General features: G+C 55.4%; 1 long non-coding RNA gene across 11 annotated transcripts in view; it reads right to left on the bottom strand.

Moving 5' to 3' along the window:
* The window catches only part of LOC108523141 (uncharacterized), a 19,490-nt gene extending 18,310 nt beyond the window's left edge, over window positions 1-1,180 (bottom strand). For all 11 annotated transcript variants that reach the window (XR_001883719.1, XR_001883718.1, XR_001883713.1 and 8 more), the window contains exon 1: window positions 1,152-1,180. This is a non-coding gene — a long non-coding RNA (uncharacterized LOC108523141). The remainder of the gene's footprint in view (window positions 1-1,151) is intronic.
* Window positions 1,181-5,042: the final 3,862 nt, after the last annotated feature.

Raw genomic sequence — 5,042 nt, forward strand, 5'->3', positions numbered from 1 at the left:
CAGAGCCCTCCCTGAGAGCCTCATGGGCAAAGATGTGCAGAAAAACTGACTGTCACAGCCCAAACTGAGAACGAAGCAAACATACATCTGAAGGAAAACAGACGAATAAACGTTGGGAGGTTCATGCAGTGCGAACCCAGACAGCCATGAGGACAACAATAGAGGTTGCAGGCAGCTCTGCAGTTCAGTTCATGACAATGCTGAGTAATTGGAGTAAAAACAGAAACTCCAAAAAATACTTTCACTATGATTTCTTCTAAATAAAATTTACACATGGCACAAGGAACTATCTTCTTAAGGGATAAACTTTCCACTAGAAAAACTACAAGGAAAATCAAGAAAATGAAAATCACATAAACACAGTTGTGGTTACTTCTACTGGGCAAGGAAGAGGGTATGAACTGAGACGCACAGGGTTGGCAAGTCTCCTAACAAGAACAGAACAAATACATTACAGTACCTTGAAAACAGCAGTTAAACTTCTAAATCGCAAGAAGAGGAAAACGCAAAGAGCTGTATTTAGAAAATTCTCACTCCGGCGCTGTTCACAATAGCAAAGACATTAACCCAGGTTGGATAAATAAATAATGACACAGGCAATTGCACAATGATACAGACATATATTTAGTATATGAGTCATCGATGATGTTTCCCCAAAGAAATGACTTTAAAGAGGAAAGGCCTGATGTGTGGAGCACTCACCTCCCTGGGCATCCACGACAGGCTGCAGGCTCACTGTGCAGCAGGGCAGGCCGGTACCTGCTGGCAGCTCCTGGGGACTGACGTGGAGTAAGCACAGAGCCGTACTCCCCCCGAGGACGTATACCGCTGAGGACGGCACTGTCAGTGCATTCTGGAGACAAGCAACTCAGCGACACTCCCAGGCCAGAGCCCAAGAGGGACGCTCATGCACAGGGAGGCAGAGCCCAGCTCCTCCACAGCCAGCACCACCTGTGCAGGGGCACCATCTGGCAGGCACAGAGCAGGCACTGGGAGGAGGAGCAGGGACACTAGGCAGGGTTGGCACTCACTGAAAATTACAGAAGTCTCATACATCCACCTCAGCCTCACCTGACCTGGGCCTCACCTAACATGAACCTCACTTGACCTGGACCTCACCTGGCCTGGGCCTCACCTGGCCTGGGCCTCACCTGGCCTGGGCCTCACCTATAGGCTTCACCTGACCTCAGCCTTACCTGACTGGGACCTCACCTGACCTGGACCTCACCTGACCTGGACCTCACCTGGCCTGGGCCTCACCTGACCTGGACCTCACCTGGCCTGGGCCTCACCTGACCTGGGCCTCACCTGGCCTCGGGCCTCAACTGCACCTCCTCCAGGTCTTGCTGGAACCTGAGTAGCACTGAGGCTGCAGGGGCTCATCCGGGGTTGTGGAATGACTCTGGAACTCTCCCACATCTCACCTTTCTGGGTGGAGGCACTTGATGGCCCAGGGAATATAAAAAGCCCCAGAGTGATACCTGCATGATTTGGAGGCAATTTATACAACCAAAAGGACATGGCCATGGGGCGGGTAGGGACAGTACAGACAGATACCAGCCTGAGGTGGAGCCTCAGGACACAGGTGGGCACGGACACTGTCCACCTAAGCGAGGGGCAGACCTGAGTGTCCCCGCAGCAGACCTGAGAGCGCTGGGCCCACAGCCTCCCCTCGGGGCCCTCCTGCCTCCTCAGGTCAGCTCTGGACATCCCAGGTTTCACCAGGCCTGGCAGTAGGTTTGAAGTGAGGTCTGTGTCACTGTGGTATTACAATGCTTGGACTGGTACTTATTACACCCACAGTGTCACAGAGTCCATCAAAAACCCATCCCTGGGAGTCTCCCGCCACAGCCCTCCCTGTGGGGGTCCGCCACGTGCCATGTTAGGATTTTGATTGAGGACACAGCACCATGGGTATGGTGGCCACCACAGCAGTGCAGCCTGTGACCCAGACACACAGGGCGGCAGGCACGATGGACAGCCCCACGAGTGACCACCCTGAGATCCTGCCTGCCAGCCCCAGAGACCATGAAACAGATGGCCAGGATTATCCCACAGGTCAGCCAGACCTGACTCCAACGGGTCGGCATCACTGCTGCCCTCCAACCCCAGTCCAGATGGGGACAGGGCCGGTCCCACGGCACCATCTGCTTCTGTCCAGCCGGCGGTCCCGGAAGCCCCTCCCTTAAGGCTGGGCCATATGTGTGGACGCTGCGAGCCCCCACATCAGAGTAGGGGCACCAGGAGGGCGGGGCTGGCCCTGTGCACTGTTTTTTGGTCCCTGGCCTGCCTGGCCCTGACGCCTGAGCCTCTCCTGGGTCTTTTCCAAGACAGAAGACATTCCCGGAGACAGACAGAGCTGGGCGTCGCTCATCCTGCCCGACTGTCCTGAGTCCTGCTCCTTTCCAGACCTCACCGGGGAAGCCAACAGAGGACTCACCCCCACAGTCAGAGACAAAGAATCTTCCAGAAATCCCTGTCTCTCTCCCCAGTGGCCACCCTCTTCCAGGACAGTCCTCGGTGGCATCAGAGCGGGAACCCACATCTGGATCGGGACGGCCCCAGAACACAAGATGGCCCGTGGGGGCAGCCCCACAGCCCAGCCCTTCCCAGCCCCTAAATGGAGTCCCACCTCCTGCACCTGCCCCAGGGCTCAAACTCCAGGAGGCCTGACTCCTGCATACTCTCTGGCCGGACGTCACCTCAGCCCCTCCTGGAGGGGACAGGAGCCTGGGAGGTGAGTCAGACCCTCCTGCCCTGGATGGCAGATGTGGAAGATTCAGAAAGGCCTGAGATCCCCAGAACGCAGCACCACTGTCAGTGGGGGCCCCAGACGCCTGCACCAGGGCCTGCATGGGAAAGGCCTCTCTGGCCACACTCAGGGGCTTTTTTGATGGGCCCTCCTACTGTGGACTATGGTGACTACCACAGTGATGAAACCAGAGACAAAAACTGGCCGGACACCCAGGGGCCATGCACACGCCTCGGCTCAGAGCTCCCCAGGACCACAAGAGCCAGGCCTGAGAGTTTGTGCCAAGACTCTCGGATTTTAGGGACACCCGGGCCATCTCAGCCCATGGGCTGGTGCCCTGCACACCATGTGCCCCCAAACAGGGGCTTCAGAGGGCTCTGAGGTGACCTCACTGATGACCACAGGTGTCCTGGTCCCTTCCCTGCCAGCTGCACCAGACCCTGTCCCGACAGATACCCCGATTCTAACAGCCAATTCCTGGGGCCAGGAATCCCTGCAGACACCAGCGTTGTTCCAGCACCTCCTGCCAATTGCCTGGATTCCCATCCTGGCTGGAATCAAGAGAACAGCATCCCCCAGGCTCCCAACAGGCAGGACTCCCACACACCCTCCTCTGAGAGGCCGCTGTGCTCCGTAGGGCCAGGCCCCAGACAGTCCCCTCACCTGCCCACGTAGAAACTCCTGCCTTTGTCATCCCCACCTGGCAAAGACCACTCATGGAGCCCCCAGTCCCAGGTACAGCCGTAGAGAGTCTCCAAGGCCCCTAAGAAGGAGCCCATGCCCAGTTCTGCCTGGACCCTCGGCCAGGCNTGTGCCCACGCTGCTGCATCATGGGATGCTTAACAGCTGGTGTCGACACAGCTGAAGAGAGAATCGGTGGGATGGATTTCCAGCACAGACCTGAATAAATTCTCCAGAATATGGAGCAGCACAGAAGCAAGCACACAGAAAGTGCCTGATGCCAGGGCAAAGTTCAGTGGGCACTTCAGGCATTGCTGCTGGGCACAGACACTCTGAAAAGCACTCGCAGGAGCTGCCTGCAACAAAGCAGAACCCTGCAGGCAATGCCAGCCCTAGAGCCCTCCCTGAGAGCCTCATGGGCAAAGATGTGCAGAAAACTGACTGTCATAGGCCCAAACTGAGAATGAAGCAAATGTCCATCTGAAGGAGAACAGACGAATAAACGATGGCAGGTTCATGCAACGCAAACTAGGACAGTCACAAGGATAAGAGTACAGGGTTATGAGCGACTCTGTGGTTGAGTTCATGACAATGCTGAGTAATTGGAGTAACAACAGAAACTCCAAAAAATACTTTCAATGTGATTTCTTCTAAATAAAATGTACACCCGGCAAAATGAACTATCTTCTTAAAGGATACGTTTCCCAGTTAGGAAACCATAAAGGAAACCAAGACCATGATAATCACATAATCAAAGTACAGAACAAACACATTAGAGTACCTTGAAAGCAGCAGTTAGACTTCTATATCGCAAGAAGAAGAAAATGCACACAGCTGTGTTTAGAAAATTCTCACTCCAGCACTGTTCATAATAGCAAAGACATTAACCCAGGCTGGAGAAATAAACAATGATGCAGGCAATTGCACAATGATACAGACGTATATTTAGTATATGAGACATCGATGATGTTTCCCCGAAGAAAAGACTTTAAAGAGGAAAGGCTGATCTGTGGTAACACTCACCTCCCTGGGCATCCACAACAGGCTGCAGGCTCACCGTGTGGCAGGGCAGGCGGGTACCTACTGGCAGCTCCTGGGGCCTGATGTGGAGCAAGCGTAGGACCTTATACCCCTGAGGACGTATACACCTGAGGACGGCACAGTCGGTGCATTCTGGAGCGAAGCAACTCAGCCACACTCCTGACCAGAGCCCGAGAGGGACGCCCATGCACAGGGAGGCAGAGCCCAGCTCCTCCACAGCCAGCACCACCTGTGCAGGGGCTGCCATCTGGCAGGCACAGAGCAGGGACTGGGAGGAGGGGCAGGGACACCAGGAAGGATTCGCACCAAGAGAAAACTACAGAAGCCTCACACATCAACCTCAGCCTTTCCTGACCTGGGCCTCCCCGACCTGGGCCTCCCCGACCTGGGCCTCAGCTGACCTGGGCTTCACCTGAGCTCGGCCTCACCTATCTTGGACCTCACCTATCAGGAGCTTCACCTGACCTGGACCTCAACTCACCTGGACCTCTCCTGACCTGGATTTAACCTGGCCTGAAACTCACCTGTCCCGAACTTCACCTGTCCTGGGCCTCACCTGTCCGGGGCC

Source organism: Rhinopithecus bieti, unplaced genomic scaffold (genome assembly GCF_001698545.2).
Source record: "Rhinopithecus bieti isolate Rb0 unplaced genomic scaffold, ASM169854v2 scaffold_72445, whole genome shotgun sequence".
NCBI classification, from domain to species: domain Eukaryota; kingdom Metazoa; phylum Chordata; class Mammalia; order Primates; family Cercopithecidae; genus Rhinopithecus; species Rhinopithecus bieti.